We start from the raw sequence: 14804 nt of genomic DNA on the forward strand, positions 1-14804 counted from the left end.
TGTGGCTCTGCCAAGGAGTGACTGCCTGAATTTCCACTGGAAATTCTAGTAAGCATTAGCACTTAATTACTGTACTGTACCTTAAAGGCAGGAATTACGTGATGTGCAGCAAAGCTATGGCCCTCTGCTACTTTCTGTATGCCTTAATGCGTCACAGTACAACTGAAGTCAGGAGTAGAGCTCCTTTGCTGATGGTCTGTGCTTGGCAGAATCTGCAGGTACCTAATAAATAACTGACTCCCAATTATACAACATGAATTTCCCCTGCTTTCTCAAGAGGATAATTGCATATTAATACATGCTTATTAATAAATATTGTAGGTACTGAAAAACAACCTAATTTCCTTTCCTTGTTTATAAAGCTAGACTTACCTATTTTGGACATATTCTACATACACAGAAGCTTATTCTGTCTTCAGTTTTCATAAATGACATTGTAGTTCTTGTAGACGAAAGACATAAAAGTGTCTGTCTTCCTTAAAACGTCAATCTAGTTCTTGAGCTCTGACCTCTTAGGGTCAACTCTCAGGATTTTGGCACTCTGCATGGTGCTGTGTAGTGAGCATTTGGGCCTTCAGTAAGATCATCTCTGGATTGGGTTTTGCTCACATTAGTCAGCCAGGCAAATAGTTTCTGCCATTTGACTTCTCACAGGCGGAGTTGTACTGCTTTCAATTAGCGCTCTTTCCTTCTTGTCCACCACTCCAAGCCTCCTGGAGACCAGGAATGGGGTAGTGAGAACAGGAATTTTCGAATAGTACAGTATCAAATTGATTCCAGGCTCTGCAGCCATGGTGCAAACTAACTTTTACCATGAACTTTTATTTTAAAATACCTGGTATATTTATTTTCTGTATCTTTGTTACTTTCACCTTTTAAAAGAAAAGCTTGTTGGCAATTTACTGGGTGTGTAGAAGGGTGAGGAAAGAGGATTTTTAACACTGGAAAATTGCTCGCTTTCATAACATGTAATAGAAAGTAAGCTCGAGATGACAAATTTTGAGGTGCTTGTTTCCAGAGCTCAAGTTATGTTGTTTAAAGGGGTGACTGTGTAGACAGCTCATGTAATTACTTTGAACTGGAACTGTACAGATTTATCATCCTGTAATATGCAGTGATAAGAAATTCAAGTTACATATTTTACAGTGTGCGCCTGTGCTTATATGCATATATTATATATGTGAAGTAAGTGCTAGAGAACTGAAGTAATAAGTCCCCACTGTGAGATTTTGTGCAACGTACATGTAACACATGTGAATGCTTTGTTTGGCAATCATGCCAGTCACCATGGAATAACATGCAATGAGTAGAAAACAATTTTGTGTTAACTGCAGCCCAGAGTGATTTGTTGAAAAGTCCTAGTAAGAAATTGCTTTCACGTCAGAAAATTCTGTAGCGTCAGAAATTCCTGAAGTGCCAGCAAGGGTGTAGCCCTTAGAAAAATCCTTGAATACTCCAGGGTTATTTTTCCTTGTTTTCCTTTGTGTCTTCTTTTATCTTCTTTCATCAGGTATATGAGCAACCAAGTGTATAAATATTGTGTAGACTTGTGTGCTCATGGGGAGTGAGTCTCAGTGGTGTATTTAAGTTTTTTGTTTTCAGAGCAGTTAACTTCTTTCAGAAGTAAAGTTTTCAGCGCAGAACTGGCACTGCAAGAATCCTGTCAAAGGGCTACCTTGCACAGAACCTTATCAGTCCTTTGTACATAAGCCAAATACACGCAGCGTGCTCAGTTTTCTGTTTGGCATTTTCTGATTTCATAGAAGAGCCCTAGGGAACTGCATGCTTAGCTTCCTTGCAAAAAAAATAAAAAGGAAAAATATAAGCAGAAAATAGATAGGTGCTCGATTCCCCGCCCCCCCCCCCCCCCAAAAAAAAAAAAAACCCCTGTGGCTAGAAAAGGTAAAAAGTCACCTTGTTTTTTTCTGACTGAAAGCAGTAAGAACTTACAAAAATATCTATTAGTCATCTCAAAATATTTAGAGAGAGCTTTTGCCTTTCAGGGAACTCCGTGCACCACAGGATAACAGCAGGCTTTGAAGCCGAGGGTTGCAGTTGGCCAAATCACCCTGCAGAGACTGCAGAGCAGGGAACAGGCTGGGGGACAGTGCGGTGTGAAATGGTTGGGCTCCGCTCTTTGTAGTGTGCCCAGTGGATGTTTCTGTTCTGAGCTGGCTCGGTGCTTGACTTGGGAGGGGTAGGACAAGAAGGACAGGGAGCTGCTGGAGAGGGTACAGCAAAGGGCTACGAAGATGATTAGGGGACTGGAACTTCTTTCTTACAAGGAAAGGCTGAGGGACTGGGGTCTTTTTAGTCTGGAGAAGAGAAGACTGAGGGGGGATCTTATTAATGCTTCTAAATACTGAAGGGGTGGGTGCCAGGAGGATGGGGCCAGTCTTTTTTCAGTGGTGCCCAGTTGCAGGATGAGAGGTAACAGGCACGAACATGGTCATAGGAAGTTCCATCTAAACATGAGGAGGAACTTCTTTACTTTGAGGGTGGTAGAGCACTGGCACAGGCTGCCCAGAGAGGCTGTGGAGTCTCCTTCTCTGGAGATATTCAAAACTCGCCTGAATGCATTCCTGTGCAATCTGCTGTAGGTGAACCTGCTCTGGTGGGGGGGTTGGACTAGATGATCTCCAGAGGTCCCTTCCAACCACTGTGATTCTGTGACCTGAAGTGGAAAAGGAGGGAAGAGGAGCTTTCTCCTTGCTTTTATCTTTCCGTGTGGTTCTGCACTCAGGTGAAGATGTTTTCCGCTGAATACTTGGCTATTTCAGTGGTGTATAGTCAAGTGCATACTATTTTAAAATCCTAAAGCCAAAAAGTGTATGAACTGTCTTTTATAATAGTATCTTAGCTTTCATGTAACCAAGTATAATTCAAGGCCCACCATCTTTTTCACTATGGGTTTGTCAAACTGTTAGACTTCCTTTGTTACTATTTCTTACAATGGGTCTAATCAAATATATGGTTTTGAAAAGAGAGAGAGATGCTTCTATGCTTTCTGGCTCCATTTGAACTGCATACTGCTGAATAGTAAAACCAGAACAATTAAGCTCTGTTTTGATGGTGTAGGGCAACATCTATTATCATGGGAACATATGTTTTTGTGATTTTTTTGTTCTTTAATTACAGAAGAAAAACTCTCTCCTGTCCTTTCAGATTTTAAGTAGGTGACACACAGCACTTTTTTTGCAGTACTATACTTTAAGATGAATATGTTTTGCTTCTGTTTGTGCTAAATGGAAATTAAAAACTGACATGCCCTTATTCTGACTATGCTTTTACTGTCAATTGTAATCACTTAAAGCAGTAGTTTAGTAAATAATGTTGTTTGCCAAGGAGTTGGCTTAAGTGGAGTTTTCTGAACCACTCCCCAGCACTCAAGAACTCCTTAAACTTCTGGTATCTGTTCCTGAGAGTTGAAAAAAAAATCTGCTGCCCTCACATTCTCACTGTGTAGTTCTTCTTGAGATTGCAATACTAAAACTTTAAGGGTCTAATTTGGTAAACCTGAGCTTGGAGGTATCATTTCAGATACTTGTCGTCTTAATGAGCTGTGGAGGAAGAAAATTAGCATTATGTCCATATTCTCATATATTTATATGTGTGTGTATAAAAAACTATATTACATATACATCTCTATTATATAAGCATTCAGCGGTATTGCCTCCTCTAACCCAGGACTAGTGTCTATATGACTTTTGTTTCCGTGTGTATTAGTGATGCCTCAAAAATGGTATTCCACATATAAAACTAAAATCAATAATCGTTTATTTTGAAAGTGGTTGTTCTCCAAAAATTCCTGTACCATGTTGGATGTAGTTGTGGTGGAGAGACATCAGAGTGCCGTAAGACATTGACAAATGTTTGATAGGTGAAATTTATTGTAACGCTTAAGGAATCATACAGTTTCATAATGGTGTGTGTATTGTGTGTACATAGAAAGAGAACAAACAAAAAATAGAGGACAGCCGTAACTACAATGAAGTACAGCAAAGGTTTAATGTCCATGCAAACCTCAAACTGAAACAAACTGTTGACACTACAAATGAGTATTATTCACCTATGCTACTTTGGCTAGCCACTTACGGTAAAATTGAGGAACTTCAGCCAAATTGTAGAGAATATTCACAGAATTTTACTATTGGAGGCATATTTAAAAAGCTTCCTCCCCCCAAAGTTCCTGAATAATAAGATGGACTCCGAAATACCCTGCAAATTTGAACCAGTTGCTAGAAGATTATAAAAGCCCTAAGGCAGAGACCAAGTTTTAAGTGAGCACTTTATTACTCTTATGTGAATCCAGCTTGATTCACTCAAACCCTGTATTTAACTGCTAACTGCCTCGTCTGGAAAAGGATATCAGGTTCTGTATATCCTGTGATAGCTCATCATCAACAGAAAGAGATTTAACAAGACATGAAATAAGCCTCATATTTGACTAGTAGGTACCTATGCAAAGAAGGGGAGGAGGAAGTTTTGGACAAGGTTTGCTTTCCATTAGCCAAATAAACACACTGCTACGTATTATAAAAAAATGGTTATGTTGCTGATGTTTTGAAAATTTCTGCATTGCAGAATATTGCATAGTAACCAATAGAACCTACCATTTTTCAAAATGTTTAGTCCGTTCAAACCCTCAATTTTCCTCCTTGGGGGAGCACAATTATATGAATTGTCCTGAAGATTTTAAGTAACTTTAAAGTTGCTAGTTTAGGGCCTTTGTTCAGGAAAAGTGTGTGAATGACAGGCAATGGTGCAGATGGCCAATGAAATATTCTTTGTTTTAGTCTTTTATTGACCCATTACTAATCCTAAATCATGAAAGACAGAGAGTGCAACAGCCAATATCTAGAAAATAGAAACTGCTGCAAATATGAACTGAATTGCAAAGACAAGACAAAGACATAGTTACCTAAACTATGGAAAATCTTATAATGAGAAAAGACATGTTTGCCTAACTGGGACTATCCTATTTCAGCTGGTGGGTTTATATCAGCTGAAATGTCACACATCCATTCTAAAGTTAGCAAGGTCAAACATCTTCCTGCTGCCTTTCCTGAAATTACTGTGACTGATGTATATTATTGCTCCAAAGTCTTAAGTCATGTCTCATGATTGAATTGCATGATAAAGAATATTCCCATTGATTAATAATTGGTCTGATTGTCTAACCTGTACTCTCCTTGGTAGTCCCTCAGAGGAATTGGCTTCAGGTGAATGACTCGCATGTGAAATGAGTGTTCCAAGGTTGAACCTTGTTTTACCAAATGTAATCTCTATTGCAGCCTAGGGGAATTTAAAACATTGAATAAACCTGACTCTCCTTAAGGTTTTGTAGTGATACTATATTCTGGGAGGGGGAAAAAAGGGTTCTTTGGTTTTCACTAAATAATCCAGTTTTACACACTGGCTGCAAATCAGGGTGTGGTATGAAGATGACTTGATTCTACAAGCTAGAAAGAACTAGTCTGTACTGAGTTAATTTCCTTAACTAATTTGAAATTGTAACAGAGAATTAAAGATAATTATGATATAGTTCAACTCAAACATTTTTGGGAGATATGCCAAGTTCTGTAGGGCATCTGATTTTCTTTAGCCGGTCCTTACATTGTTTATGCATGTTGATGTTTGATTTGCAAAGCCACAGATAAATATGGCTAGAGACGCTGGGTTTTGTTTGACTTTTTAAGGTCTTTCGGTTAGTTGTGTTGCAGAGGAGGTGACTTGCTGCTTATGTGCCTGAAGAATGATATACTGTTTGGGGTCTGCCCCTTAAAGAAAATGTATGACAGTTTAGGGTGAGGGTAAATAAGACAGAAATATATCAACACAGAGATAAGGAAAAGCAGATGTAGAGAAGAGCCGCGCTCAAGGCTGAATTTACAAGCTGTTCATTACTGGTGTACAAACAACTGTCATTGCTGTGAAAGTACCCTAGTGGGCTGAGCAGCTCGGGCAGCGTGCTTTGAGTTGGTCTGGGAGAGCATGGAATAAATTGTGCTACTTCCATGTCTCCTTGGCACCCATGACTGTGGGACTCCTTGCGGTCGGAGGATGGCTAGCATTGCAGGTATCTCCACAAACAGAGCATGTTTGCTAATCACTGAGAAGCAGCACGCTCTGACAGGGAATTACCTGCCTGCTGTTTGTGTAGTGTGTGCTCAGAAGTGTTTCATGTGAACGCAGCAGGATAACACTTGCTTCATCTCCTCTGGCAACACACTCATATTACTTTGACTTGCTATGCTGTCCTGCGCAGTCACTAAAGTAATGAAACTTGGTGTACATAGAAGTTAAAGAAAGATAAAGCTGGAAGTGTTGTTGAGTCCAGTTGTTTACTCTCACAAACACAATTTATATTCTACAGACTGATACAGCTCCACCTTGAATTTCTCCGGACAGTTTTTGGAAAGGTGTCTTAAGAAAGACAAATTCTTCTTCTCATTAGAAACTTACTTCTCATTTCTAGTCTGAGCATATGTATGGCTATTCTTTATCCATTTGTTCTTGTGCCATTGTTTTCCTTTACCTTAGACAATTTTTTTTCCTTCCTGGATTGTCCCTTTCCCCACAATGAATTTATAGGTAGTAATCCTATCCCTTCCAAGCCTCTTGTATGAAGTTCTGTTGCTTCATAGAGGATCATCAAATCTTTCTCTAAAATCATCCCATTCTGAAGCAATCTCTTGAATATGACTGGCCATTATTGTGTGTGTTTAGCTACCTACATGAGTGTCATGCATGTCTTGTAAACTGACAATATTTTCTATCTCTACTTTGAAACATTAAGATATTTGCATTTCCTGGAGCTGTGATATTGATGCTTATAGATAACCTGTCATATAAACACTTTCTAATACTGCTGGCTAATGAGACAGAAGCGGATATTTTAAGATCCAGGCATTTATCTGTAACTCCATCTTGAATTCTGAGCTCTTGGGGTCAATCTATCTGCTCCTGTTCCGTGACAATCAGTTATTTCTCTATGTAGCCTCCACCTCCTATATGCTATCATGTCTTCTAATTTTGCATCATCAGCATATTTTGCTGGCACTTTCCTAGTCTTTGGAAGGGGGACCATAGAAAATTTGAAAGATCAAGGAACTCCACCAGTGATACCCTTCATTACTTTCCTTCTTGTGTCCACCTATTTTCCTCTCATCTTAGCCTTGTTCTAAAGCTGACCTATTATCAAGGTGTTTAGCAATTCAGATCACTTCTGCCCTTCTCCAAGTATGAGTATTGCCTTTGCTATTCTCTGGCCCTAAAAATGGAGCTGGTCATGAAAAAACCTTTTCTTCGCTATCCTGAAGTTTGAAACTTAAACTGGATGGAAGAAAAGACACATCTATTTGAGAGGGCTTTAGGGGTTGTTTCTGTGAACAGAAGACTAATGTGAAGAAACAAAGGACAACAGTAAATAGATATTCACTCCTACTACACATTTGAGCCTTTTTTGACCTGACCTGGTCCTGTTCTTTACGTGTACACATTTAAATTACTACACGAAGTGCACTTTCCCTTCTCTCATACATGTGTAGATCTTAGTCTGTATTTTGAATGCTTTTTTTTGGTCATATTGCTGAACTTAAATTAGGGTCTATGTAAATCCCATCTCAAGTTCCTGCTGTGGTATGTCAGCTGTGTATATGATCCCGCTGATAGATCCACAGTGTCAGGTGGGTAGAGTGATGTTCTTCATAATTACATCATCAATGCTTTTAATTTTGATGGTGAAGCCTTATTTTTTGCATCACAGCTTTTTATTTTCTTGGTTTTTGTTTGGTGTGTGTTTGGTTTTGTTGTTTTTTTTTTTTAAATCTCCTCCTTTACAAAGATTCACAGCTTTGCCTTTTGACCATTTGCTGCATTAAAGAAGGTGGCTGAGCTATGGAATACTTCTATAACATACGTGGTAGCTTAACCACAGTCTTCTGTTTTTGTTTTCCTTTGGAGATGCAAGACCTTCCCTCAGTGAATGGAGATTTCCACTCTATCCTGTCTCTCTGCTTTTACAAGTGGTGCAGTGTATTTTATTTTTGCCTTAAGGGGGAGGGGAGCGTGGGTTGAAAGATAAGAAAGCTGTGTTGTAGCATACTGGTTCCAAAAATGATAAAATGTGAAAAATAACAGACTTGTTCCAGGGCCATGCAATCAAAACAGATTTTGCACTGGAGATATAAAAAGAGACTATGCAAAACATTCCTGAAATAATTTATGCTGAGTTCAAGTTTAAAGCCAGAGATATAATAGTATATTATGTGTTCTTTTGGCATTCTGTTTTTAAATCAACAAAATGGTATCAACTTTTGCACTCTGCTCAGTGCATTGATTCCCTTAATCATTATTGTACAGTCAGAGCTACGGGTCTACCACTCTTTCAAATGGCTCATTTTCAAAATTGGAAAGCTTTATTGTTTTTTAGTGTCATCTATCCAGTTCCTATGACAGTGATATGCTATGGCTTATTAGTATTCATGGACTGAGCTTCTTTAGTTACGTATATTCCACTTTGTTCTGGGCTGTCTTGGTGTCACAGTCACAAAGAGAAGCATTCATATGTCTCTCTGCTTGGCAATTAATGTTTTTCTGGTTATGCTTACTTGTGCCAACCACATGTAACCTACCTGTTAGTAACCCAGCTGAGCTAGTAACATTTGCCAGTCCTGGGCAAGAGCTGAGTCTGCTGTGGGCAAGGTAACTTGCCTGTTGCAATCCTAGTTTAGAGTCTAAAAGGTTTTACAGTGTGTGTGTGGCCTGGCTATGCTGGTTGGCTTAGCTTGCTAACACAGATACAGTTATAGCCAAAGGTAAAGGCCTATCAGGACATCTCCCAAGACTGAATATTTTTATGTTGTTGAAGGTATTTTTTTTCCTTCCTCTCTCTCTACCATATAATTTTCCTCATTGCTTCCAGATATTTTACCATCTTATTTCAAGGAGTGGGGTTTTCTTTTTGTTTGGTGTTGGTTTGTTTGGATGTTTTTTTTTAACAGCCGATTATTTATTTTTAACTCTGCTTGATCAGGAAAATACACAGGAGACATCTGTGACTAGAAGGGCCTTAAACATGAGCTAACTGACTTGAAGATGTACGAAACCATTTGCCAAAGGCTTCAGATAACAAGTCTAAATTTCCATAGTAATAAAACTTATTAATCTGCAAAGTTAATTAAATCTCTGAATAGCATGCAAAAAATTATTTTGAAGTATGGTCTTTCAGTTAGAAAAAAATTGTCATTTGAATTTAGAGTCTGGTGCAAAGCCTGCTGAAACAATTGGGAGTTTTGCTAGTGCTCTCAACTGGGACTAGACTTTGCCTCCAAATGCAAGCACTCTTAGGGTGAAAGCATTATAGTCAAGTGGAAGTTACATTTTCCACTCAAAATAATCTCTCTGTTCTGAGAGGTCAGGCCCTGAAAGTGTCCCAGAACTGGCACTTCACCAAAGAGTTATAAAAGTTGCATGCAAAATTGCGTACACTTTGATAACAAGGTAAAAGGAAAAATGTGGGGGAAGCATACAAAGCCAACAGCAAAATACTTTTTTCATAAATTATATCATATGCATAATACTACAGAGATTAAATTTAGAACAAGCCGTCTCCATTCATATTCCAGAAATGCCCTCAATAGCTACATACATACCTACATGTTTATATTGTAAATTCTCTGTATTTTGAAACTAATTGACTGCTACAGGTGCTAAAGCAGGTGTCCCCTGGAGCACGTGTCAAAGAGTGGAAAGCGACAGCCATTGCTAAGGCTGGACCTCCCCATTAGACTGGCTGCAGTTTCACTGCCTTGTACTCAGACTGTATTTCCATCAAGGCCTGCACTGCCCAAAGATGCAATTACAGTTATCTTGAAAAAATTGTGGTTTTACAGCATGCCTAGGAGGAAATGTGTTGCATGCCATGAGTGGCTCATGAGGTGTTTGAAGGGACAAGACTACACGGGAACTTTTAAAAGACTGACCCAAGTATGGGGCCGAAAAGATGACGTAGTCTAGCTCCAAACCTTGCTTTGAGTAGAGTGAACCATCTTACCTGGTCCCAGATATCGGGAATCTTGTGTGAACCATGTTAGCAGGTTCCAGGTTTTCTTCTTTATGCTTGTTGTAGAAGGGAATGGAGAGACAACTGGTATTACATCCAGTGTGAACAAACAGGGGCTCGAGAGCCGGTGAGGGAGTTAAATTACTTGACAGTATAGATATATAGTCTGTAGAGGTCAAAAGGAACCTGAATTAACCCTTGGATAGTAGCCTAACATGAAGCTGCTTGGGACTTCTTTAAAATTCAGATTTGATCTCCTTTAAAGAAGTCATAAGGAAAATTGTATATGTGTGTGTGTGTGTTCATATTTATGTACAGGAAGGAAGGGTAGAAACTGAAATCTGATCTTTGAAAAACTTCTGTGCCACAGTCCCAAGCATAGGCTTAGGCTGGTTGAAATCTAAATAGGGAGAACCAAGTAAGTGATTATTAGGGTGTTAATATTGAGTTGGGACTGTCTGTGCTTATTTAAGATTGAGACGTGTTAGTGACATGAGAATGGCCAAATTAAAATTACTGGGTTAAGTTCCTTCTGCATTTATTTTTATTGAGTTACATAGTTTAAATATGCTGCAGTAGGGGATAATTTAACTTGTCTAAAAAAGAAAAAGTCAACTTACTGCCAAATTCACATATTTATAATACTCTAGGTTAGACTGAACTAGAGCTGTACTTTGAAAAGGAAAAAGTAAATTGATATTTTGCACTGGAAGTGTATAATTTCTAGGACATGATGGTAGGTAAAAGGGTAGTCAGGTAACTTAGTTTAGAATGAATGAGGCGACTATGTTTTTAACGATTTATAAGTTACTTATTGATATTTAGATAATAGACTGAATTTGTTGTGTAGCATCCCTTTGAAAGTATAACTTAAATATTATATATTACATTATTACAGCATTTGTACGTCCTTTTAAAGGATGACTGTCTGCTTTTACCCTTTGTTCTGATACCTACCTTTTAAATTTATGCAGTTGTCCTGTGTATGATAGCAGGAGATTGTGTCATGCAAACAGTGGGGAGCAAGGTTTAATGAATAGCAGGGAAGTGTTTGTTCTGCTTTAAAAAAAAAAAAAAGTATTTTCATGTTAAGACCTAATATTTGTTAGGAATGGCTGAATGATTTTTTTTTTTTTTTTTTAAAGAACTATTGTAATCAGAACTATGGAAAATATACAACATCCTGTTTGTATTATATACTTCTCAGATGTTCCTCGTTAGTAGAATCATTCTTCAGGTCCAAGCATTCCTTCATCCAGCATTAATTGTCTATTGTTTTACTACCCTAACTCATCACAATTTGCTGGTGTCACAACTTAAAAAATGTCAAGAACATATTTTGATGAAAGCAATGCACAACCTACAGTTCATCCATGAGAAAAGTAAAATCTTGTTGAATTCATAGTATTGTTTCTTCTTTGGGAAACGTTAGATTTAATCTTTTGTAGAGGGAAAAATAGTATTTATTTATAGATTTGAAAAGGCTTTCTCCACGGCTACCCATGAAGACTTCCTGAATAGTAAACTTTTGCAGGGTGTTAGGTATTTGCATGAGTGGGCAGTTCTCTAAATAGAGATGACATGAGTTCTTCTTCATGAAGAATTATCAGAAAATGAGGACATCACATTTTAAGTATGTATTGCAAAAATATAGGAATAACAGAGTGATTTTAGATTTACACCATGTTTTAATCTATATAACACATGATGAGATTGTTAAATTATTATTGGTCCTAGCCTCCTAGCTCCTGTTTTCCGTACTCTTTCCTCTCCAGCTGTCTTCTCGTTAGTTATTCATCAGCAATAAGCAAATCAGACTTACACTTATACAGTAATTAAAAAGCAATCTAGCTAAAACTGAGTATAGGTTTAGCTAAAGTTGAGACACTTGAAATCCATTAAAAGGGCTTGGGAGAGCGTCTCAGTTGATAGTTCACTCAACTCAATAAAAAGGTATTATAGGTCTGATTCTAAACATGAATGAAAATATGTTTATTCCCAGATCAGCTAGTATATCTTTAAAGTGTAACTCTGTTGTTGTCAGCTTGTATTAACACTTGTTATTTGACAGAACTGGCAATTCTTTTGTCTTTTATTAATAAAGCACCTGGCAAGCTGAGATCATCATCAATAACTGATACTCTTAGGCTTTGCCACAGTACAACTGATACTCTTAGGCTTTGCCACAGTACAGTTACACAGCTAGTGACAGGGAGGGTGCTAATATTGGCTTTCCAAGATGAACTCCCAATCAATTTCAGAAGCATTACTGGCCTCAGTCTCAATATTTTATTTTTGCAAATTTTTCTAGAAATTAATCGGTAGGACAATGGCTAGCATTGCTGCTAAAGACTAGGCAATATACATAGAGGTAATACATTGCCACATTTGTAAAATGTTACTTTTAAGATAATTTCAAATATCTTTCTTACTTATATCTGCTATGTAATAATATCAAGTACAGACCTCAAATCTATAAAGAGCCTGGAAACATTATTAAGGAAAAGAACAAACATATTTGACAGGGTGTCTGTAGTTCATCACTGCAGTATATCATTCAGATCATGCTGTGAGGTTAAATATGGAGATGAATATTAGGATAGCTTGTTAAAAATGTGGATGCACATGTGTAATTTCAATCAAATATATCTTTACAGTATTTAAAATGAAAAATGTATACCTATTGCTTAAACCCAGCTAAGTTGGGTTTTTTTGCCTTTTTATTCTTAAAAAGAGGTAGTAATGTCCATATCTTCTAGGCCTGTTTTTTGTTAACTTATTGTTTCATCCTAATTAAATTTGTTAAAACAGCTTCACATCAAAGTACATTCATGGGCTCAGGAATTCAGTGCCAACCTTGCTTGAAAAGTTTGCTTTGTCTTGAAAGTAGAGGTAAGATGAAGATTGTAATGGAAATTTTAGACGTACCCTTGTCCTGTGTGCTGTGAGACGATACTGCTGTAACATGTCAGCTTTTATTTTTTTTTGAAATGTGCCAGTTTTTGCTTTCACAATGAAATATGATAATGTAGTTAATTATGTCTTCACCATGCAACCTTTCTCTGTGGTCTTAAATGGTGAGGACAGAATTGAGTCCAAGGTGCATATCACAACAACAACTTTCTATCATGTATCTGTCCTGTGTTGTAACTCAGGTCAGAGGTGGTACTTGAAATGAGGAGACCAGAAGAATTTGGCCCTGTCTCTTCTCTGTAAGAAATACTGACAGTGGAGGTTAGTGGTGTGTTGCAATCTGCTTTATGATATGTTGGCATTGGGGGAGGAGGGAGCCCTACCTATCACATCTGCCTTGGGAATCTCCCCAAAGTAAACAGGAGAAGAATGGCATGTATGAGGGAGGACAACCCCAGTGTTGATGAGTAACAAAAACAGCCAATAAATTCACATCAAGGATGCCATCGTGACATAAATATATACTTAAATCTGCTATCTGAATGTACTGCAGTACATTTTAAAAAAACCCACCCTTGAATAAATGAGAATATCTAATTGAAATGCCAAGCAAAGGGTCAAATGGTTACAGAGAGAGAGAGAGGGAGGGAGGAATTAATAATAAAAATGAAGCAATAGTGGGGAAAAAAAGCAATACTATTTCAAATACGTAATACTGAACAACATAAACTCGTCTAGGTCCCCATATAAGTAGTGGACATGACATGATGTTCCATCCCACAATATTGGGACTGTTGATAAAGTCATGCAGTGGGGAAAAATGAGGGGGGAAATACTATTTGTTTTAAATGTGGAGCATGAGAAGATGGATAATTAGAACAACTAGTCATGTATCTCACGGGATTTAATGAGATTGAGCAATCGTGTTACAGATTCAGCTCATATTAATATTACAGCCACAGCTCCTAACATTCCAAAAGTGTCTTATTTAAAAGAGACCTCTGATAAGATCATGAGAGTTAGCAGATTTGCTAGAAGCATCATATTTGGAGGGAGAGTTTTAGAGGAAGCACCATATTAATTTGATTGTCAAATCTGAGTTATCCATTATTAAACCAATCCAGTACAATTAGTTATGGAGTTCCACAGTAAACCAGAACAAGGAAGAGATCATGGTTAAAAAAAGTCCTAAAAAAATGTAAAAAAGACATCTTGTGGAACTGCAGCCAAATAGAGAGTAAAAGCAGATACCTACGTTCAAAGACACTGAGGTTTTTTCTATCTTTTTCTGAAACTTTCCTTTTCTCTTAAATGGTTGTATATATGTTTGCTGAGGAAAATTTATCTTCCATTTCAAAAACGATTTAACTTGTAAATGTCTGAAGTTTGGAATCCCCGGTATTAGACAGGATGCTCAGCACCTTGTAAAAATCAAGGTTTTTTTCTGAGGTACCTCAGACAGGGCAAATAAAAGCTGATGCTTTTGCAATTACTGATTGCCTTCTGAAATTTTAAACCTAGAAATTTATTGAGATGGAATTTATTGGCCTGTGGTGGAAAAATGATGTGTCTGAACTGAAACTGGTTGGTGCTACAGGAGAAAATTTAGAGGACTAGGTAAGATGTTGACTGATGTTTCTGGACTTTAATGAGCTGAATAATTCAGATGTTGGAATAGCGATCTTGCTCTTATTCCTAGATGTTGACAATTTTGTTGCATGTATTGCTCCCTCTCTCCTACCCATAAAAGCACAATAGCACAAAGTTTTATGTACCTTTAAAAATTATTTCAAAGGAACCGAAGTGGTTTAGGTAGACTTTCATT

The sequence above is a fragment of the Gavia stellata genome, chromosome 2, assembly GCF_030936135.1.
Source record: "Gavia stellata isolate bGavSte3 chromosome 2, bGavSte3.hap2, whole genome shotgun sequence".
Classification (NCBI taxonomy): domain Eukaryota; kingdom Metazoa; phylum Chordata; class Aves; order Gaviiformes; family Gaviidae; genus Gavia; species Gavia stellata.